The following is a 23750-nucleotide window of genomic DNA, read 5'->3' as shown; positions in this document are numbered from 1 at the left end:
GGCTGCATCCTGCCTCTGTCTGCCTCCTGGCAGCGGGCTCGAGCCTGCCCTGGTGGTGGTTGAGCCAGCAGTTCTGCCAGGGATCCCGGGTCCAATCAAGCCACAGCAGTGGCCTGGAGACCCTGCTGGCAACGAGACTGTAGCATCTTTTATGATGGAGGGAAGCTGGCAGACAGGAGTATCTCGACCCTACAAGATCAGTGAATCTTCAAGGGGTGCTGCTGGCCCCAGCACCCGCCCACAGTGCTGCAGCAGCTGAATGAGCAGCATCTATGTGGCCTCGTCTGCGACATTGTCCTGGGGGCCAGTGAGCAGCCCGTGCCAGCCCACCACACCCTGCTGGCTGTGTGCAGCGACTGCTTCAATACCGTGTTTACCCTGGGCATGCGTGAGGCCTTCCTGAAGGAAGTGGAGCTGATTGGTGCCTCCTATGTTGGCCTCAAGGCTGTGATAGACTTCTTGTATGGCATTGAGCTGGCGCTGAGCAGTGGCAATGCTCACTATATCCTGGAGATGGCCCAGCTGCCACAGATCCGGACAGTGGTGGATTTCTGCTGCGGGTACCTGGAGCAGGTGAGCGAGCACAGCTACCTGTATCTGCAGGTGCTGGCCTGCAGCTACCGCCTCAAGTGGCTGGATGCCTTCAGCAAGGGCTTCGAGCTGTACGACTTTGGCATGCTGTCCTTCATGCCCGACTTCCTGCAGAACATCTTCATGCAGAAGCTGTGTGTCTACCCGAGCAGCAGTGAGGTGCAGTGGGAACGTGAGCGTGACGTGCGACAGGCTGCCCTGTAGTGGCTGACACAGCAGCTGGAGCATGAGGCCCACACATACCAGGTGCACGTCCACTTCCCCGCTCAACCCGAAGAATGACCTGCCGCACTGCACCAAGCTGGCTGTGTGCTCACTGCTGCCCAGAGCAGACCCAGGGCGGGCTTCGTCCAGGAGGCTGTGCAGCACCACCACAGCCTGGTGGCACAGCTGGTCATGCAGACAAACTATGTCCACAGCTCTCTGTACCAACGAGGAGCACTCGATGTTCATGGGTGGTGGTGTCTTTGAGCAGTTTTAGAAGCGGAGTGACAACACCTGCTACCTGGACGCCAAGAGAAAGCAGACGGTCAGGGAGACACCCTACTGGCCCTGCAGAGCCACCATGGTGTTGCTGTGCTGAGCGGAGTCCACCTTCATCGCTGATGGTATCTTCTCGAGGGATAATGGAGGAGACACAGTGTCCAGTCTTCTTTGTGGGTATGACCTGCACTGTACTGTGGATCGAGGTGGCCTCCAGGAACCAGGGCCATGCAGATTTCGACTTTGCCTCCATTGAAGACCTGTTGGTGGCCGTCGGTGGCTGGAATGACAGTGGAGCTTCCTCTTCAGTAGAGACTTGCAGTTCCATGAGTGAGTCCTGGCCTACACGGTGGGCTTGCCAGACTTCATGCATGGCCAGGTGACATCATCTCCAAAAATTCTGTGTACACCTTGGGGGGCCATGAATACTCTGTCAGCCCCTTCTGCAAGAGCCCGGTGTGACCACCAGAGGGACAAGTGGGAGGAGGCCAGCCCGTGAGCACAGCACGGGGCTGGGACAGCACGTGCAGCCCGGAGGACCGCATCTGCTCCATCGGGGGCAGCGAGGACAGTGACAACAGCTGGGAGGCCATGGTGAGTATCGACATGCCGGGCGTCGAGGCCTACAGCCTGCGGTGCAACCAGTGAACCCGCGTGGCCCCGCTGCTGCGCTGCCGCAGCCAGGTGGGCGTGGCCACGCAGAAGGGCCACATTTACAGGCTGGGCTGTGTTCAGTGGGAGAATCCGGCTTCCTTGTCCCAGACGGTCCAAGTGCACCGAGAAGAGCAAGTGGGGTCAAGGCACCGACCTGCCCAAGGCCATCACCAGCCGTTCTGCCTGCATCTGCTCCCTGAAGCCCCAAGCTGGAAGACAAGAAGAAGATGGGGCCAGTGCCCCCACCCTCCGTGCCTACTGAGACCTTTGTCCCCACCGCCACCTCCCCAAGTGTCTGCAGACCAGCTACAACTTCGTAGAACCCTGGGACCATTCGGTACCACTTAGCTTTTTTTTTTTTTAACTTTTGTGATTCTTGGTATTTCTGGTATCACTATAACTGATAAAATAGTCTCCATAACTTAAAAAATGTGCTCTCATTTGAATCTCAAACAGAACATAGAGTCAGAGAGATTANCCACCCCCTGTGCCTGCTGAGACCTTTGTCCCCACCGCCACCTCCCCAAGTGTCTGCAGACCAGCTACAACTTCGTAGAACCCTGGGACCATTCGGTACCACTTAGCTTTTTTTTTTAACTTTTGTGATTCTTGGTATTTCTGGTATCACTATAACTGATAAAATAGTCTCCATAACTTAAAAAATGTGCTCTCATTTGAATCCCAAACAGAACATAGAGTCAGAGAGATTACAAATAGAACGTAGTCAGAGATTCTTGGAGGTGTGTTTCACCTCCCTGCAGAAAAGTCCTTGGACTTGTTGCTATGCCGGTTGCACACACTCCCCTTTGTGAGGGATCGTGGGAGAAATTTCTTTCGAGTCCAGTCTCAGGAAGACTTGTGCTTTTTTCCCCCCCACTTAATGTTCACAATAATTCTTTGAGGTAGGTAAAATTATTCTAGTTTTATAGCTGAACAAACAAAAACTCAAATTGTTTAATCAATATAGCCAATACATTTAGCTAATAAAGCTAGTGGAGGAAGTGAGATTTAACCCAAGTCTGCCAAACTCCCAGACTCTTCTTCCTTTGCGTTTCTGAAACAAAACTCTGAGGTCTTTAACGAAGAAGCGCCAGCGCATGGAAGGTGTGGTCTCTCTAGTCTGCCCTCCCTGACCTCTGCGCGCTTCTCTTCCTTCCTGTCGTCGTTGCTGTCTCAACACAAGTCACCATCCTCCTGGCCTCAGTTATGAAGGAATTTTTTGTCCCCTGCACTGTTCTCTCTCTAGCACAGCTTGTCCCCTCCCCCTTCTCTCTCCAGGAGTACAAATAAATGCTGAAATGGTATTTATTGTACCTCTTTATTTCTTTTCAGCTTTCTGCCTTTCCTTCCTCCTCCACCCATTCCCGCCTTTCCTTTCCGTCTCCTTCCCACGTCTTATACGCATTTCCTTGGTGGCGCGCGGGGAGTAGTCTGTCAGGTTTTCTCTCTGACTGCTGCCTGCTACGGTCAGTGTCTGCTCTAGCAGGTGAACGGAATACCCTTTGGCACCTGGTTGTAAAACACTGCGCTGCACCTTTTCATTATACTCTTATTTATGGCTCTTTGAAAAAAAAAAGGCTCTCTTCTTTGTTTTTCCTGTTTTCTCTTTTACATTTTTTGTAACTTGTGGTGTCTCGGCAGATTCTGGGTGTCCTTCCTGGAATGAGAGAGGACGTTAGGTCGGTGAATAGCGGGCAGCCTAGCGACGTCTTTCTCTCAAAGTAAGGAAATGAGGTTGCTTAACGCAGTTTAGGAACCCTGGTGACTTTTGGCAGTTAACATAGTCTCTTCTAAATACTCACAAGTCGCCAATTGAATAGTTAATTCTATTCAGGGAATCAGCTTGGGGCTTTGAGGGGGCTGTCTTCCCGCTCCTCACACTGATGGGGACGACATTGGCTCCTCTTCAGTCCCCCAGCGTCTCTGGAAACTTCCCCAGGGTTGCACCTTCGGCTCTGAGCCTGGGTAGTTGAACTCATCTAAGGCAGCCAACTGTTCTCTTATTATCGCTTCACCCCCTGACCCTTCGCTTCTTTATGCTGTTTGCTTGCTTCTCCTCACTCCCACGGTTATTTTCCTGTGGAAAGGCAAGCGAAATAGGAGTCCTGTTGTCTTCTGCCATTGGCGAGCATGAAGTTATCTTCCCCGAGCGGTGGATTCATCTTTTCTTGGTTGTTTTTATTTTTTTCTCCAAAACATAGCTCAAGAGCTCTTTAAAAATCGTCTAGCACTTTAAAGAGATATTTATTTACTTTTAGAGGCGGGGGAGGGAGGGACAAAGAGAGGGAGAGGAACGTCGGTCAGCTGCCTCTTATAAATGTGCCACCCAGGGACCTCCGTCGCAACCCAGGCATGTGCCCTGACTGGGAATCGCACCTCCAGTTTTCTGTTTTGCGGAACAAAGCCCAGCCAGCCGAGCCACACCAGCCAGGGCTAAGAGTTGCCTTGCTTTCTTTGAGGCCCCAGCCCTGCTGACAGATGGGCTCAGGTCCTTGGTGCAGAGCATGCCTACCCAGGGCGCGACGCGGTACCAACCTCTGTTCCTTGTCTGCTGCGGCTTCAGTTTCGCCTGCTGGATCCTTACCGCTTCTGCCTGCAAAGATGGCAGCGCTTCCTTCTCCAGAAAACAGAAAAAGACTTAAAATGAGAGAAAAGAGGACTTGGAGTCTCCCCTCTCCTCCAACTGTGTTCTCTCCTCCCTCCCAAGCCCACACCCACATTCCCAGACAGTCCCGCCTCCCTATCACGCGCGCCCCCCCGGCCGCCGATTCCTTGGTGCCTCACTGACTTTAGGCCTCCTGGTGCCTTTGAAACTGTGAGCTCCCATGTGGCCCTTCCAAAGAGCTGTTCCCATCCAGGTGGCAAACGCCAATTATGACGTACGTGTGCCATCCACACGCAGGGCGATTTGGTTCCCTGGCTCATTCTCTCTTCATTTCTTGGCCTGTGTTTTCGGACCTAGCTACTGACCAGGCTGTTCTCCAATCTTTCTGTCCTTACCTCCCCCATCTAACTGACACTTTCTTGTCCCTCTGGCTGACAACCTTGGCTGCTCTTCCAGTTTTCTTGTGCCTCTTTCCCAGCTGGGCCTAATGCATCTGCAGACAACCCTGAACAACTCCGTCTCCTGCTTGGGCCTGACCCCGGATCTTCCGTCCTATGTACTGTTGCTCCTTGCACATACCATTCCCTTCCTTATAAACCATCAGCTACTTGCGTCGTATAAAGGATGGAGGTCTTTAGTCACAAGCTCTGGTTGCATGGGGAGAGCTGTGATGATGAGAGCACAAGGCCCAGCCAGGTTGTCTGAGAGCCAGTCCCGGCCCTGTCCTTGTCCTAGAAGCTAGGAGACCTCATGCAGGTTACTCAGAGTCCACTGTACCTACCTACAGATTTATAGAGCAGCTGTGAAGTGGTCAGTCAGCATCTGGTGCAGAGTAAGATGTAAGCCGTTGTCATCGTCCTGGCCTGTGGGGGGCAGCCCCAGGACCCTGGCAGTCCGGTTTGCTGTAGAAGGAGAATTACTCCAGCCTGCCCCAGCGGGAACCAGGGCCAGGACTGAGCAGGGCCGGGCGCTCATCTCTGCTTTTCTCGTCTGTCTGCTTCATTTTCCCGTGCACAGTGCCTTCCTATTGGGGTGTGTGTGTGTTTAACTGGTCTCCCTATAGCTCCTGACTTTCTGCACCCATAAAGCAACCAGCCAGCAGAGAATATAAATTCCAGGTTCCTGGGAGAAAGCATGCTTGGGTTAGCTTTCTGTTGACTGCAGTCCAAACGGCTATGCTGTGATGTGGGCTGGGGGCAGGGCATGAATGGTACTTAGAACAAATACAGTGTCAAGTGTCTACCCTGAGGGCCTAGGCGTGGCTTATTGACACCTCAAAGGCATGCACTGCCTTCCCTGTTCAATCTCATTGCTTACTATATCCATATAGGAAGTGTCCACTGGGCCAGGCTCAATGCCAAACATGTGTATATTCACACTCTAATCGTCAAACCACTGCCCAGGTGCGGACTGTGCATTTCTACCCCTTCCCCCCACGCCCACACACTTATAGCCTCGTTCTACTCCACTGCCTTCTAGAAGTCGCTCGAGTCAGATTTCTGTAGCGGACCACTTCTGACCACCTCGTCCCACCCACTAGATGCTCTTCCTTCCTCGAGCTTCGACAACACTCACCCTTTCTGCCCCGTTGTCACTGATAAAATGCCTTTGGATGCTATTGGTCTTCTGTGTAGACTGTAAGCTTTCAGAAGGCAAGGAGCACACCTGATTTCTGTTCAGATACTGGCTGAGTAATGACCATGTCCCCCATTCACCGTGTCCCCTTCCCAAGCTAAAATAAACCCTGAGATGAAGTGGCCGCTCAGGAGGTCCCTGCCACTTTCGCGTTGCCGTCTGGTTCTTCCTCGGTGGCCACGATTGCGCCAAGGAGAGTAGTTCCCCTAATTGCTTTCTGTGCCTTTTAGGGGAGGAAATTGGTCATGAGGACCACGCAGGAGTCTGTTTCACATCCTGCATGTTGAGAGTTCCTGCATCTTCAAGGAGACGTCAGGCTTCTTTCTCTCGCAGCCATAGTTAGATTCTGGGAGAGGTCTGTCACTTACGCTGGGAAAGGGTTATTTCTCTCCTGCAGCTGGAGGAGTGCTCTGTACCAGATTACCTCAACCAAAGCAACTTCTGGTCGCTTCTCCTATTCTAGGAGACCCTCTGGGGAATCTTTTCATGATTCCGAGGCCTTCTGACCCCACCGTGTGACCGATTTTCCTCGCCTATGCGAAGCAGCTGGCATTAGCAGATGGCGCCTGTGGTCTGGCATCCTTAAATGCAGGGTCCAGCACACAGGACGCTCCTCTTTCATTACAGAATTGTAAGCATGTGATTCTGTAACCTAACACTGTCACACGGAGACACCATGTGACACTTTTAGGCAAAGTGTCGAAATTAGTACTACAAATGATCACACCCATGTTATTACCCCACCAGCCACACTCAAGCAGGCCCTATTTCTGCCGGACCCTGTAGGTTAAACCTAGGTCTGCGCCCCCTTTCCCTGGTGGCACCGCCAGCAATGAGACTCCATCGTGGCTGCCAGGCCCCTCTGCCCACTCTCTTTGTCAGCGGTCATACCACCTTCCTTTGCTCTGCTGGCCCCAGTCACCCTCTAGCAGCAGGAGTCCTGTGCCCAGAACTGTGGACAGAATCGGACCGTCTCACCTGTGATGGGTGGGAAATTTAAGAAATTTTGGCCCAGCTTCATCTTTTGTGGAGCTGAGATTTCCATTTTATTACAATGGGAAAAAAAAAAAATCAGCCCTGGCTGGCATGGCTCAGTGGATTGAGTGCTGGCCTGTGAACCCAAGGGTCTCTGGTTCGATTCCCAGTCAGGGCACATGCCTGGGTTTCGGGCCAGGTTCCCAGTAGGCGGTGTGTGCAAGGCAGCCACATATTGATGTCACTCTCACTCTCTTTCTCCCTCCCTTCCTCTCTCTCTCTAAAAATACATAAATGAAATCTTTAAAAAAAATCGGTCTTGTCCAGTCCACAGTGGGGTGGCCATTTATTTTGACAATGTGCCTGTCACCACTTCCTTTCTTCACTGCAATGTCCTCCCCTGGAGTTCTGCACTCTGGTTTGTGCATTTCTTAGACAATAACTTTTATAAAAAATAATATGTTTATTGATTTTTAGAGAGAGAGAGAAACATCAATCGGCTGCTTCCCATCCCTACCCTGACCAGGAATCCGACGTGCAGCCTAGGTGTGTGCCCTGATTGGCAGTGAAACCCCCAACCTTTTGGTGTGTGGGACAATGCTCCAGCCAACTGAGCCACACCAGCCCGGGCGACAATAATTTTTTTAAGTATCAAAACCTTTCCTGTTATTTTTCCTTTTATTATTGGCTCTTCATCAGTTCATTTTAGATACATACTCCAGAAAGTCAAGATTTCTCTGCTTGTGCCTCTCAGTAGGGGGCCTTTGAGAGCCAGACTGGATCCGATTCTGCACCGCCCCCCCCCCCCCCGCCCTGCCCACTGATGAGTTTCCTGGCACCTGTGCAAGAATTTACTCAGTGCTCCATGGAGCACAGACCACTGTTCTCATTGAGAACATCCAGGTATGGACAGTCCTAGCAAACTGATTGGGTTTCTCCTTCTCTTAACCTACTTTGTCATATCCTTCGGCGTTGTTTTCTCTTACCTTCGGTTTTGTCCTAACTCACCAGAAATATCTTTTCGTCATCATCTGGCCACCTGGCCTAGCAGCCCTTTATCTTGTCTAACAAACCAGACTGTGAGGAGTCCTTTCCCGGTCGCCTTTCATCTCTGGGAGCAGGGGTGGGAGCTCGCTCCTGCAGGTTTACTCTCAGGCTGGAGAATGAGAATGCAGCCAGCCAGGCCCTGGGAATCACTGACTGGGGACCCGTAGATTCTTTTTTGGTAAAGATTTTTATTTATTTTTAGAGAGAGAGGAAGGGAGGGAGAAAGAGAGGGAGGGAAACCTCAATGTGTGGTTACCTTTTATGCACCTCATACTGGGGATGTGGCCCACACTAGACATAGGCCCTGATAGGGAACCGAACCGGCGACCCTTTGGTTCTCAGGCTGGTGCTCAATCCACTGAGCCACACCAGCCAGGACTGCTTTTCAGATCTTTTTTCTTAGTTCTCTGGCCACTACTCTGGGGCAGGGTTAAGCCTGCAGTGCTGAAATTATCAGGGTCGTGGTGAAAGGAGCCTGCGAGATAAAAATCGAACAGTGACCTGCAGGATCCCCTCGGTCCCAGAGAGCATTCTACTTTTGGAGGCAAGACTAGGCAGAGTCCAAATCACTCTTGTGTGGAAAGAAGAGCTTGTGGGATTTGGGGGGGTGAGTCACACTGGAAGTGGCCTCAGAGACCTACACTGAAGCTTATGCCCTCGGCAGGCTTGACTGTGGTCCATCATGCTGGGGACCCCTGGAGTAGGACTGGCCTGCAGCTCTGGTTTCCCAGCTCGGCCAGTTATGAGCCTCTCCCACGTGTTCACCCCTTTCCATCTCTTCCTCCTTCCCCGGGGGCCCCACGCTCACTAGGAGTTATGGTCTCCGGCCACCTTCCCACTTAGCCAGGTCTGTGTTGCTCTTAAAACCCCTGACTGCCTTGGGTTTTTAATTTACTTTCCTGGTGGGAGAGGAGGAGGAAGGCCTTAGGAAATGGAAGTACTAAGGAGCGGGGGCCCAATAATTGTATCTGCAGCCCGATTCCTAAGAGGGCGAAGTGCGAGGTGGCGGAAGTGGGGTGCAGGCGGTGGAAATGAAAGGAAGAAGGGGAGAGACCGTGTGGAAAGCCAAGAAGGTCGGCTTTACTGGATTCCGCCTCCAGCTGAACCGTCACCGAGATTGGCTTGGTGCCGTTTTGCATAATGGACCATGAAGGTTCCCTTGCCGCTGTCTAATTTGCTGCTGGGAGAGCAAAGGAGAACGTTTTAGTTCTTCACCGCAGAGGGGTTGTAAGTGTAAGGCTTGTCAAGATTACGTACCTGTGGCTAGCACCAGGCCTGACGTGCCAGGAGCCAAGAGGAAGTCTTTATGAATCTATAATAATAGATAGCGTCTCGTTTTCCCCCCCCCAGCACAAATGTGGGAAATCCAAAACGGTATGAGGCTGTGAGGTTGTGACTTCTTTTTGGATCTTTTCATCCGGAAGATGGCAAAGGAGAGCACCTCCGGTGCTTCTTTGTGATGTTCCTGCCCCTCGAACCTCTGAGGTCCATGCAGGAGGCTGCCTGGCCCTGGGAAGGGCAGAGAACTTGCGTCAGGAGCTGGGGTCTGGGCCCTGAGTTCACCACTGGGTAGCTGAGCAATCTCGGCGTAAGTTTTGCTTCTCTGTGTCGCCTGTGGGTGATGGTTCTCGCCCGTACCCCTCCCCTCCCCCTGCCCCGCCCCTGCCAGGTGCCGTAGAGATAAAAGAAAGTGCTAGAGACTAGAGGAATCAGGAAACGGCAGAAGTGGTTTATAAATATTACAGTCATTACCACTGATAAAGGTTTAGTGTTAGGGCCCCCTAGTTCCCCTCTCATCCCTGCCAGTGTCAGCAACTTGAACCCAGGAAAGGAAGCCCAGCCTTTCTGAGGGGCGTCTTTTCAGGACATTTATTCTGAGGCTCAAGACCTTAGACCCAAAGCAAGACACAGCAGGAGACCAGCCTTCTCTCTCTGACAGGCTCTGATGCCTGTTGGCATGTGACTGTGTCTTCCGCGTGATCATTTTTGAAGAAATCATTTTTTCATCTTTCAATTACAGTTGACGTATACCGTATTATATTAGTTTCAGGTGTGCACCTCGGTGGTTAGAAATTATATAACTAAGTGTGATCATCCTGAGAAATCTCATACCTGTCTGACGCCATACGCAGTTATTGGAATACTGTTGGGTTTATTATTCTTTATGCTGTTCTTTAGAGAAAGAACGAGGCAGTTGAAAAAGATCGGCTCAGGCTGAGGGTGCTCACCTTTTCCTCTCCCATGGCAGTCTGGAAAACTGTCAGTGAAACCAGGACCCCCAGTTAGACACTCTGCAGTGGGTATGATGTGCTGAGTCCCTTCTGTGTGGGCCCCGCTCCCTCAAGTCCCAACCTGACCCAGCAGAGAGCAGCTGGGTTTAGAGGGGGCAGAGGTTCTTGTTGCCTCTCTCCCTGGGGTTCTGCCCTCGCGAGGATACAGAGAAGGCAACAGGAGAAGAGAAATTCTGAGCTGTTTTCACTTTATCCTCATTCCTCTCCCACAGAGAATCTCTGGTGGAAACCCCTGCCCTGTCCACCTTTTAGTTCTACAGCCTGGTGGAAGGTGCCCCTGCCATGTGGCTGGGCAGTCATCTGAGAACTGACATCACTCCCACACAGGCCCTTTAAAATCTAATACGGTTTAGATTTTAAACTGGCTGGTGTGGCTTAGCGGAAAAAGCACCGGCCTGTGAAACCAAAGGGTTGCTGGTTCTATTCCTAGTCAAGGCACGTGCGTTGGTTGTGGGTCAGGTCCCCAGGAGGGGGTGCGTGAGAGGCAACCACACACCGATGTTTCTGTCCCTCTCTTTCTCCCTCCCTTCCCCTCTTTCTAAAACTTTATGAATAAAATCTGTGAAAAAAAATCTAATACTGTGTGGTGACATTCTGCTTGATGTCATAATTTGGCCCTTCCTTTTATCCTCACCAGAGGATATGTTATAGTAATTTGAGATAGAGAAGAGAAAGGGAGAGAGAAATAAGCACTGATGTGAGAGAGGAACATCAATTGCCTTCTGTATGCGTCCCAACAAGGAATGGAATGCACGAGCTAGGCATGTGCCCTGACTGGGAGTTGAACCTGCAACCTTTTGGTGTACAGGCTGGCGCTTCAACCGAGTCACCTGGCCAGGGCTGTAATTTGGCCATTTTCATATCACTGGATAGAAGGACTGTTTGGGGCCTGCTGGCCTGACATGGGCCTGGATGAAGTGGTGTGGAGCGTCCTTCCCTTTGGCCCCGGGGCCTGTAGGAGCTGCCCACCTGGGAGCCTGCTTCAGATGTGAGGTATGGCTACCCTGTGCGCTGGCTCAGCTGTTAGTCAGGGGTGAAGAAGGTATCTGGACTCCAGAAGTCTAAACACAGGGCACGAGAGAGGGGGATGGGTGAGAGATCTCCGGTCTTTGCGGGGTGAGTCTTGGGTAGCCCTCCAGCAGAGCTGGGGGAAAGGAAGTTGGGAATTCAGCTCAGAAAGGTGCAGAGAGGTGAGGACAGAGGGGAGGCCCTCTGCGCAGGACCGTGGGCAGAGGGCACGTCCGGCCCGAAGCCTCGGATCCGGCAGGTGCTGTGTTGTTTCTCCCTATGGGTTTGTCTGGGCAGTAGCTCTGGCTTGGCCTGCTATGCTGCTCCCTGCAAGGGTATCTGGTTTCCTTATTCATGAGCGCATTCAGTTCAGGGTCTGGCAGATCCCAGATGCTCAAGGATTATTATGAGCTACTAAGAAGCAGCTACCTGTCAGGCAGGGGATTGGTGAGCAGGGAGTGTTTTCTTAGCAAACAGACTTGGCCTTGCCTTTGGTTTCTGCAGGAGACCAATTCCTCTGCTCATTCACTTTATCTTGTGTCAAAGATGCTAATGGGGGCTGGTTTTCATTCCCGTTAACCTCTCCTGGCTGGGCCTCTGCAGCTGACAGCGGTGCACACATCTCTTCTCACGGAGGTTTCCAAAGACACAGGAAAAAAAGGCAGGGCAGGAAAACCCTCAACGTCTGCCGTGGAGCCAATGGGAAAGGAGTGCTTTCAGCTAGTCTTCGGGGACGAGGGGTTTGGGAAGAAGATTAATCAATCCTTTTATGCCTCGATGTAGCTTTTGGTACAAGTTTGCGGCGTGCCAGGCACACTGCTACGCTGGGAATGCCGAGATGAAAAGATGCTGCTCTTAGGAAGCCAGGGCCCGGCGGGCATGCTACAAGAGCCAGCTCGCTGATGGACCCCAGATTCTTTTTCCTTTGAAGAGTTAATTTATTTTATTATTAGAGAGCGAGAAAGGGAGGGAGAAAGAGAGGGAGAGAAACGTCAATTGGTTGCATCTCTTACACACCCATGTCCAGAGACCGAAACTTCCCAGGCACGTGCCCTGACTGGGAACCAAACCAGCGCCCTATTGCTTTGCAGGAGGTGCCCAGCCGACTGAGCCGCCCCATTCAGGGCCCAGATTTATTTCAGTAGAATCTTAGGGACCTGGAATTTTGGCAGACTTTTTTGTTGTTGTTGTTTAACTTTTTATTTTGAGATACTGTTAAGTCACAGAAAAGTCCCCTGATGAACCTCTTGAATCACTCTCGTACAATCTGGGAGGCTTGTAAGTGTGTTTAAGTGTGTTTTCTCTGCACTATTCTCCCCCCTCCCCTTTTTTATCCTAAGTGAATCTTCCTCGTCTCACCCCACCAGCTTATTCTGCAGTGGGGTTTCTCCAGTCACGCAGCAAAGTCATTTAATTACCACATGTTCACCGTAGGTTGGTGACTTGCAAGCTGAGGGCGTTGTTCTGAAGAGAGGAAGCTCACAATGGGCGTTTTCAGCCTGACCCGCTCCTCCCATTTACTGGTGCATTGTAGGGCATCGTTGGGAGAACTGAGACTTTCTGGCTTAAAAGGTGTCGTAGTAATTGATATTGTTGCAGTGGCAGCAACCCAGTGAAGCACATGCCGTGGGCTTTGTATGGGTCCCCGTGTCTTATCCTCACGAGTCTGAGGGGTAGGTGCGGTTGACTATTCCTCACAGAGGCTGAGAGCTTAAGTGATAAGACTGCTGAGCAGCAGATTGTCGACCTCTGGGCCCCAGCCCATCACCTGCACTTACCAAAGGAGTGAGTGAGTCGGCACCAGAGGACTTTCAGGAGCCTGGGGACTGTCCTGCAGCCATATCAGGGGACCGGGAACCTCCAATGCTGCTCAAAGCCCGAAGCACAGTCCCCTCCCTTTGTTCTAAACCGCGAATTAGGGTCACGAAATGCGTGGACTAGTGTTGGGTAGAATTTTCTAGGAGCTTATTTTTATGCTTCTTGAATGAATAGCGTTGAGTTCTCAATTGTTCTTCTCTCACTGATTTGGGACTTATGGCCATTCCAGTAGGGATTGGGTTGAAACAGCTTTCCCCACACTATGGGAAGGCAGCGCCCCATAAACAAGTAAATACGGGGGAAGGAGAACCGAGTGCTTAGAAGCCTTTGAGCAGAATTTATTTGCAGATAGGTAATGCATGTACCAACTGAAAGAGTCTTTTTTTTTCTGTGAAGAAGATTAATCAGAGCGACTGACTGGCTCAGTGGCAAGTACACCGCTGAAGGAGGCAGAGAGGAAACTCGTTTTAGAGGCCAGGACAGGACCCTGCTCTGGGCCACCTCCAAGCCCCCCTTGCTTGCATGCGTGCCTGAGTTTCATTATAGAAACACATGGGTGTTTGTCAGCAGGAGGCGGGACTAGGGAGCTGTTTCTGGGAGGTTAGGGTGAGAGAGGTGTCACTTGGAAAAAGACCTGTTTGGGGGAAAAGGGGAGCCTCCTCATGTGGGGGGCGGGGGCCTAAGGGGTGTTTCAGAGATGGGGGCTGATCGATGGCCTCTTAGAGAGCAAGCCAGTTCCTTATCTTTTACGACAACTAGGTCTTTGATATTTCCCACTCCGTGGCCTGATTCCCAGAATGTTGCTGTTTGCCACCTTCCTGTTGCCCAGGCTTGCTCAGGGATTTTGGGGTCCCCGTTCCCAGGGCTTCCCTGGGTCTGTCCTTCCTAGCTTTCTGGGCTCTTTCTCTTCAATACTCCCTAACATCCTATTCTGAGCAGGATGGGAAGACCCCATGTCTTCTCCCTTCAATTCTCTGCTGATGGCGGGTGGGAAGGTCTTCTGTCCCTTCTTCCTGGCCACACAGTCAGGGATCAGAAATCTGGAATCCCGGGGGAAGTCCTGTGCGGTCCATACAGTAGCCGCTTTTGTTTTTAACTTTATTGTCAACCCTGGGCAGGTTTCACACGAAAATCACAGACCCTAATTCCTGATGGAGCGGTGAGGGTCCCAGTGGCGGCTGCCCCTTTAGGGTGCTCTCCCCCGCTGACCAGAATCCCACGACCTGCTCTCCGTCATCGCCCTGGTCTGCCTCACCCGTCCTAAACCAACGGAAAGGCAAATGGCGCCCTTCGGTCCTGTTCGCTGCTCGTGGGGCACGTCTTTACGAGACTCGTACACCCAGGCTGGAGCGCTGGTGGAGCGCTTTCCTCAGAAAGAGGGGCCACTGCAGTTGCCGGAGTGCTCAGCGTGGGGACATGGACGAGAAACAGTGAGGGAAGAAAGGCCACCCACCTGGTCAGTAGAGCAACCGTCCAGGTGCCTCCGGGGCCCCGACTACCCTTTCTCTCTGACAAAATGTCAAAACAAAGTGAGAACTTCCATTGTTTCTCTCCAGGGGCCTGGACACCTTCTTCTTAGTTCCTTGGTTCTCTCACCGTTTTTGGCTCATTCCATCACCAGACACTAAGTGACAAGCTGAAGATGGTGGGGGAGAGCTTTTGTCCCTTACACTCACGAGGGTCCCAGTGCCCTGTCTCTTCACGTCTATCCCTTACCACCCCCTACTCCCATCCTTCTTCCTTTTCCTTTCTCTGTCCCTCTTTACTTACCCCCTCCTTCATTTTACTTGTTTCCCCAACTCACAATTCTTAGCTTGTATTACATTTCTACGTTTCCAGAAAATTCCTCAGCTGTTCCTGCCACTTCCCTTGACGACACCCCCGTTCTGCGTCTCTTCGTCTCCATTCTGCCCCCCTTGGCTGTGCAAGGTGCATCCCGACTGGGGAACATCACTTGCCCGCCCACGAAAGCTTTCTTCCCGACCATTCCGGGCCCCGCAGCCCCCACCCCGAGATCTGGACCCCGTTGAGAAGATGCTCAACAACCCAGGAAGTGAACTTAGGCCCGAAAGATCTGGTGGTATTTGGAGGAAATGGGGATTCAGTTAGTGTTTCCTTTCATGCCACTGTCCGTACGCCTCTGTGACATTGTGGGCCTGTGCGGGTCTGCTCCAGGAATTTCATGACATGAGATTTCTCCTCTTTGTTAAAATCTAAGAAACACGCATAATATATTAATTTGAAACTGGCTCCATGAGTGAGCCAAGAGTGAGATGTTTCATTTGAGTAGGGCCTTCCTTTTCTTCTCGTGAAGAAGATGGTAGCCTCATGAATGCTTGTTTCACCCATGGGTGGGGGACGTTTGTAATTATTTTCCTCTCACAGAGGAGGTAACAATGAATAATCTAAACCAGCCACACTTGCTGATTTCCTCTGCTTTTTGTTTGGATCTGGAAAGTTTGCCGGAAAACCAAGGGGCTGACATCTAGATGGCTCCGGGGTGCTTGGTTTTGCAGCCTCCGGCCATGAGTAGTTCATTGTACCAAGAACAGGGAGCCGTAGGTGTGAGTGAAGGTGAGGAACAGCTCTACTCCTCATTGTGTGGGGTGTGTTGGCCCCTTTTCCTGTGGTGTGTGGGGCCTTGTGTGGCCCCAGTGGTGCCCCACATCCGGCTGCCACTGAATTGGCTATAAGCACCGCCCAGAAAGAGAATTTGAGGGGGCAGCAGAGGGGCCCAAGCTGAATGAAATGATGCCGTTGGCACTCAGATGACCCCTGCGTCAAAGGCTGTGATTACAGTGCCCACTTTTCAGATGAAGAGGCGGAGGCTGAGTATAGTTCGGAGTCATGGCAGGCACGCTCGCCGGGGGCTGAGCGGGGAGGGACAGGGAGGCCGTGTTTCATGGGCACAGAGTGTCCCTTGGGAAGATGAAGTTCTGGAGGTGGGTGGGGGTGCTGGTGGCACAACAGTGTGAATGAACTTAGTGCCTCTGAACCGTGCACTACTTAAAAATGGTTACATGTTCCACATTCTTGACCTCAATACAAAGTTTCTTGATTGCTACTTGTTGATGTGAAAACACACAAAATTCAGATGAACAGACTTACAAAGTGTGGTAAATACACGGAATGGAGTACTGCATGTTATTCAGCCTTAAAAGGAAGAAAATCCTGACACTGGCCACAACGTGGATGAAGGACATTATGTCGAGTGCAATAAGCCAGTGACAAACGCTGTGTGATTTCACGAGCTGCCCAGAGACAGACGGCAGGCAGAGTGGGGGTCGCCACAGCGGCTGCAGGGGGCGGGACATGGGGAATTAGTGTTGGGTGGGTGCAGTTTCAGGTGGGGAGGATGGAACTACGGGAGGTGGGTGAGGGCGGTGGTTGCCCAGCAGTGAGAAGGCACTTAATGTCACTAAGCTGAATACTTAAAAACAATGAAAAGGATACATTTTATGAATCGTCTAAGACACACATACATACACACACACACACAAGTCCTAGCAGACTGCAATGCATACGTGGAGCTTGCCCACCATCCCTGCCCAGTGTCCCTTCCATTCGCACCGACTACCTTGCTGGAACCAGAAAAGAATCTCTCTGGCCCTGGCCCAGTGGCTCAGCTGGTTGAGCATCACCCCACACACCAGAAGGTTGTGGGTTCAATCCCCGCTCAGGGCACATACCTAGGTTGTGGCTTCCGTCCGCAGTCAGGGCGTGTAGGGGGGCAGCCCATCGATGTTTCTCCTCCTCTCTCTCCCTTTCCCTCTCTCTAAGTCAATAAGCGTGTCCTTGGGTGAGGATTAAAAAAAACCCCTCCGGTCCCAACATGCGCCCACCATTCCTGCATGCCAGAGGGCGAATGGCAGCCTGATGGGACCTGACCCCTGGGCACGGGAGACGCAAACACAAAGGCCACCTTGGAAAGGGATTAATGATTTAAACGATCTGACGGACGGAAAGCACTATTAGTGCTAGCTTGGCTTACCGAGAGGGGCCCATTAATTCACATAGTGGAGTTCCAGGGGGGAAAGTGTTGCCCTAATTATGTCTTGGGTAATTTCGCCATTGAGATGGCCAACCAGTTTACAAGTAGATTTTTCCTCGAGAGATTGGCTTTTCTCCGTGCTGTCCTCCACCCCACCCCTCCCCCCGCGGGAGCCAGACGTGTGCTGTACCATGAAGATGTTAGCTTGTCTTGGCCGACCACTAGCTCCTTCTCTTCGATCATGAGACCTTGTAGCTTTTCTGAGGGATTGGAAATGTGTCTGGCTGGAATTATTGCCTATGTTAGCAGGCTCCTTGTAGCCTCCTGAAGGTACAAGGCCAAATGCCGTGTTCGCAGCGTCTTCCACGAATAGCCGTCATGGGTAAGGATCCAACAGTTTTGATTCAATTACACAGAGATTCAGAACCTGTCCAGGGCGCTCCTCGTGAGGTGCCTGCTGGGGGAGCTTGGGCCACACGGACAGCCAGTGCCCTGCTGTCCAGGCAGGACCCAGCCCCCAGAGGTAGTCTCCCCACACTCAATGAGCTGTGAGTCTCCATTCCACCATAGGCATCACCCTGGACCCTTCGAGGGACTCAGGAGACTCCCAGAGAAGCCCCAGGCTGCCCTTGTAATGTTTTCTCTGGGGCATAAGTAACCAGTGTTGGGTGGATAGAGGGCCTTTGCATCGCTGATACTCCTGTTTTTTGCCTCTACCAATCCCCATCACTGGCTCGGGGCAAAGACACTGAAAATCTTGGGGGTGAGAAACTGGGATGTTCTCCCCAAAGCAGGGGGAAGAAAAGGAACAAAGAACATTTATTGGCAAGGTCTCCTTTAATATAAATAATAAACAAAAGCCAATCTTTATGCAGGATGTTGAACTCACTGATCACGTTTCTCCCTTTAACCTTTACCCTAACCCTAGGAGGTGGTACACCATGGTCTCCGTTTTTTAGATGATGGAATCAAGGCCCAGAGAGGTTCGGTGACCTGACTCAGGTTGCACAGCCAGAAAGTCATGGAGACGAGATTACTACCATGTTTTCAGAGTCCAGTTTTTCCGTTCTCTTGGCCGTGATTGGCGGCTGCTCAGGGATGACTCAGGTGTTTGCTGCAGGAGTTATAAGGTGAAAACCACCTGTAGTGAAGGTTACCAGTGAGCTCCATTATGTGGTTATTCATCGATCAAGTTTGTACGAGGTGCCGCATAGTTCTCCTCTTATCTTCCCACCTGGGCCGATCTTACACACTTTTCGAGTATTGGTGATTACAGTTCGAGGTGGAGAGGGTGGAAAGAGTGGGTGACGGAGTGGGTGGGCAGAATTGCCACAGGGTGGGTGGGCTCTATCCCGCTGAGGCCGCAGGTGCCCTTTTAGGAAACAGCAGTGCAGTGCCCCACTGGCTCTGTGCTCTGTTCCCTGCCCCCAGCAACCCTCCTCCCGCTCCCTGCCCACGCTCTCGGACATTCCCAAAGCCAGCGTCTACTCTGAGCTGTCTTCTCTCCTCTTACACACTTTTTTCTCCAGGGCTCTCATCGACGACTTACCCTTTTGCCACCAAAACTTCCACTGTCACCCCTCATCTCAGCGAGTCTCAGTTTTGTGTCACCTGCCCAAGCTCTCCCTTCCAACCCTCACACCGGCTTTTCACCTGCCTGGGGGCTGCTCCAGCATCTTGGTCCAGCATGCTCTCAGTCCCCTGATCTCCCCTGCCCTCCCAGCTGCAGCGCCCACATGTCTCACCACCCTGTGTCACCAGGGTCCCCTCTGGTCCCCTCCCAGTCTCCTTCACCACCTTCGTCTGCCCACAGCTAACTGCTGCCTTTTCAATGCCCGTGGCACACAACCCTTCCCTCTATTCACTCCACACCTCTTTACTGCACACCCTCTTAGGGCCACGCTCTTTCCACGCTGTGCTTCTCTCATCTGGTGTTCCCGAATTCTATTTCCACTCCCCTTCATTCTATACTGTTGCCCGATTAATATTCCCACAGTAAAACTCAGACCCCATCAGCCCTGTCAAAAATATTTTATGGTCTGTGGCGTCTGAGGCTTTCCAGAGCACGATCTTACATCACTTTCCCAGTCTCGTGTTCCGCCCTCACTTCTCTACACCCCAAATAGAAGGAGTAGCCGCAGCCACAGAAGTAATAATAGTGGGAGCAGTAAAGCAACAGCGCCATTAAATGGCCATAGAACATTTTCTGTGTGCTGAGCGCTGGTCTAAGTGCTCGATGTGGTGAGCGCCTTTAGTTCTCAGAACCACCCGGTGAGCAGGTACAGTTACATGGGATGAATGCATCCCATGTAACTGCAGAGTGTGTGCTGTGCTTTAGTCTGGGGGGACCTTTCCTCCTCCCGCTATGCCCGAAACGCTGGGCCTCCGTTCCACCCTCCAGGTCTAACTCTCAGCAATTTCTTGAGGTCACCACTGGTGCCCTGTCCTCCCCATGGTCTCCTGTCAACTGGGCGCTTCCAGGTCCTGCTTCTGTCTCGCCGCACGCCCCCCTCTCCTGCCAGGGGTTGCGGACACGCGTGCACGTGGGCTCTCCTCTCTGGCTCCTGGATGAACCCTGAGGGCCTGGACTGTCTCCTCCAAATCCGTATCCCCTGGAGCATCCAGCAAGCCCTTTACACGGAGCGGGTACTGGATATCTTCCATCTGTTGGACCAGAATTAATAGGGTTGAGTTCACATTCCAGATTCCTTGGCTGTGGTCCATGTCATCCATGTAGTCTAGTCCTTTTTAGGTAAAAAGGCCAGATGAGCCCAACCGAATCAGGAAGAATGAAGGTAGCAAACGTGAACGGCAGGCAGAATCCCCTCGCATTTGCTAGATAGTATTCAGTAATCACCTTTGCTCTTTAAAAGAGGGGAGTAGGAAGGGCCTTCATGGGTCAGAGCCCATTGCTTGTGGGGACGGAGGGGATGGACATTGTTTATGCTCTTTAATGTGATAGCAGATGGATTTTCTAATCTCACCAATGTATTTCTGAAATGATTTCAAACATCTTCCCTCATTACAAAAGAGGCGTATAGGTTCATTGCAGAAATTTGGAAAATATAGCTAAGCACTGAGAAGAAAATGAAATCACTGATAGTCTCAGTGCCCAGAAATGACAGTTTTTAGCATTTTTGGTGAATATTCTTCTAGTCTGTTGATTACATTTACTCATATGTAGACATTAATATTCTCATGGTTATATTAAAGATATACTTCAGCCTTGGCTGGTGTGGCTCAGTGGATTGAGCAGTGGCCTGCAGCCTGCAAACCAAAAGGTCACCAGTTCGATTCCCTGTCGGGGCACAAGCCTGGGCTGTGGGCCAGGTCCCCAGCTGGAGGCATGGGAGAGGCAATCAGTCAATGTTTCTCTTACATATTGATGTTTCTCTCCCTCTCTTTCTCCTTCCCCCACTTCTCTCTAAAAATAAATAAACTCTTTTTAAAAAATAAAAATAAATAAAAATACACTTCAATATTTTCCAGTGTGATGAATTGGGGATAGATATTAGTTTTATCATCTTTTATTACTTTATGATAAACCAAAAAAAAATACTGAGTATTTATTATTTTTGTGAATTGCCTGTCCATGTCTGGTCGTTTTTATAGATTTATTTTTGATTTATAAATGTTCTTTTTAGATTAAAGATACTTATCTCCCCCCCTTTGCATCTATGTGAAAGTATTGACTGTATAATTAAAAACTCTATCCTTTATCAGTCCCCTATGGTATATTAAGTTTTCACTATTATAAATAATGTGACGCTTAATATTATATGCATATCTTATCTGCATCATTGCTTTGGGATTGATTCAGAGAAATGGGACCACTGGGTTGCTCCCGTGAGAAGTGTATGCAAGTACTTATTTCTCTGAACTCGTAGCATGACTGAGTTTATCTTTAAAAAGCTCTCCAATTTAATAAGCAAAAAAAATAGATTTTTTTAGTTTTAAATTATTTTGCTACTGGAAAATTAATTTTATTTTTGTATTTTGTCATCTAGTTGCATCTGAATGCTTTGTATATTGGTTGTTCTTTGCCCTATTGGCTTGGTATTGGTTTTGTAATTGATTTATTAGTTTATGAAATATATTGATCCAGGATATTAATATTGCACTGTTTGCTGCAAATTTGTTTCTTTGTCCTATGAATTTGTATTTTATATTTGATTTGGTTCTTATTTGCTAGTTTAGGTCATATTGGGGGGGACCCTCCAAGAAACCTGGAATTATCTTCTGAAGGGTGGGCCCTTGGTGGTACAAGCTTCCCCAGTAGGTGAGTGTCCTAGGAACCCATCTGTGTCAGTGTACCAGCTGGTGTTATTGTGAGAGGCTGTGCGTGACTTCAGTAAAATTTTTTTTGAAGATTCTTTCAAAGTGTTTGCCCAGTTTATGATGGATGATTTACAAGTGCGCCTGCCCACACTGCATTGACCAAAACACGTGTGACCCCCACGCCCCACTCTCCCTGTTTACCTGATCTCGAGTAACTTTCTTTTGTTTCCTTGGGTGAAAAAAGTCCTCAAAGGGAAATGTTTTTGCTGATGTGGAAGAGGCGAAACAAACAAACAAAAAACAACAGCAGAAGCATTAAAAGGTATCAAAATCAATGAGTTTAAAAACTTTTGAGCAGTGGAAAAAAGTCTCAACACATGTATCGCATCAACTGGAGAGTACTTTGAAGGTGCCTGAAATTTAAACGTAAGAATACATAATTTTTTCATAAATAAAATCTATTTTTGGGGGGGTTTCCCCTCATATAATCAAATCTATTTGATTCTTTGTGATTTTCCAACCATTTGTTTTCTGACTTGAAGAGCATTTGGATTGTTTTTCTGGTGTGATTTTGTTTGTTTATATTTCAAACCCGCTGGTGGTATATTTTTGCCGGTCCCCTGCCTGAGGTGGGGCAGGTTTGAAAGATCAAGGGAGGAGGTTTGCTCAGTCGTGAGAAGACATCCTGAACTGTCCAAGATTCTGAATGAAGTGTGCAGAGGGGAAGGAGGAAGCTGCGGGGAGAAACAGCACGCAGAAGTGGGATTTCAGATGGGGATGAGAGGACACTCAGGGTAGAGCCATGAGTCCTCAAAGGATGTATGCATCACACAGTTGAAATACAACGGGAAACTGAGAGGGTGTGGAGGGAGGGGGCGGAGAGAGAGTGCGCACGCGGCAAAGAGAGTGCCTGTGTACTCTTGATGGTGGAGTTGGGGTGGCTTTGGTCAGGGATTAGTAGGTTAAAAAACCACCTTTGCTGTAGTCGAGGTAACCAGGGACTTCCCAGTGGTCAAACCTCATTTCTTTTCTTGTTTCCCTTTTCTGCAGCTTTTATTTATTTATTTGTCTTTAGAGGGGAAGGAGAGAGGGAGAGAAACATCAATGTATGGTTGCCTTTGGTGCATCCCCTGCTGGGAGTTGGCCTGCAGGGAACTGGCCTGCAACCCAGGCATGTGCCCTGACTGGGAATCGAACCGCGATCCTCTGGTTCGCAGGCCTGTGCTCAATCCACTGAGCTACACCAGCCAGGGCCATAAATTCTTTTAAAAGATTTTATTTATTTTTAGAGAAGAAGGGAGGGGGAGAAAAAGAGGGAGAGAAGCGTCAGTGTGTGGTTGCCTCTCGTGCGCCCTTTTTCTGCAGCTCTGGACGTGGTGTCTCCTGTTTTTCGAAGCACCAGACCCCCTCAGGTTCCACGACACCATCTTCTCAGGAGAAGATTTCTCTGCTCTTCCGCCATCCCTGTCTCCAGGTTGAGCCCTACACCCTCTACTCTCTAAACTCTCCCCGGACCTTTGATTCCATCCACGTGCCGGTGACCTCACCCCTTAATTTGTGTCTCCAGCCTGGACTTCTCTTCTGAGTTGGGGAGGCAGGGAAGGTATTCACCTGATGGTTGGATGTCTTACTGCAAACTCAGCGTGGCCCAAACCGAACACATCTTGGTGCCGTCTCCCTGCCCCCCGCCACCTGCAGCTTGCTCTTCTTGCGGGCTTTTTTTTTTTTTTTTTAATCTGAGTGAGTGGGTTCCTTCACAAGGTGCTCACGAGCTCTGCCTCCAGAAAGGGTAGGGTTCAAAGGAATGGACTCGCGTGTCAGTGGTAAACTTGGCATGAACATGGAGATGATGTCCCTGGGATTCGTAGGTTGAGAACATGACTGAGAACGAGTGAGGGCTAGAACAGTTTCCCCAGGAGAGCGAAAGCAGGAGAGACAACGTCCTGTTTTTCGGGTTGGGAAGGAGAGCTCCCAACCCCTAGATATGGCCAAGGCCCTGCGAGGCCCCGTGGGAGGCGAGAGCTACTGAGTATCCCTCCAGACTCAGGATTTTCTCCGCGCCCTCCCCAGACTTCAGCTGGCAAGTTCAACCTCCAAAGGTCACGTATTCCAAAACAGTTTCTAAATTCGCCTCTGTGATTTGCATTCATAAGAAGATGCACCTGCAGGTCGTGTAGGTGACAACTAGGCAGTGGCATTGAAATTCTCTGCTGGTGGTCCAGGGAGGGTGACGAAGGCTGTTTCTAAAGCAGGTGGACCCCTCTTAAGGAAAAACCTCTCAGGCGTCTCAATTAAGCAGAATTAGCTCTATACTGTGTTTTTTAAATTACCAAAAGACACAACAGGTTGATCAGAAGGGGGTCAGCTCTTTTTC

General features: G+C 50.5%; 1 pseudogene; it reads left to right on the top strand.

The window, feature by feature from the left end:
- Window positions 1-95: 95 nt before the first annotated feature.
- LOC118989197 (kelch-like protein 36) lies at window positions 96-22855 on the top strand (annotated as a pseudogene).
- The last annotated feature ends 895 nt before the right edge of the window (window positions 22856-23750 follow it).

The sequence above is a fragment of the Sturnira hondurensis genome, unplaced genomic scaffold (genome assembly GCF_014824575.4).
Source record: "Sturnira hondurensis isolate 20B ecotype Veracruz unplaced genomic scaffold, ASM1482457v3 Scaffold0006437, whole genome shotgun sequence".
NCBI classification, from domain to species: Eukaryota; Metazoa; Chordata; class Mammalia; order Chiroptera; family Phyllostomidae; genus Sturnira; species Sturnira hondurensis.
The sequence above is the reverse complement of the archived record's forward strand: the minus strand, read 5'-3'. Positions and strand labels throughout refer to the sequence as shown.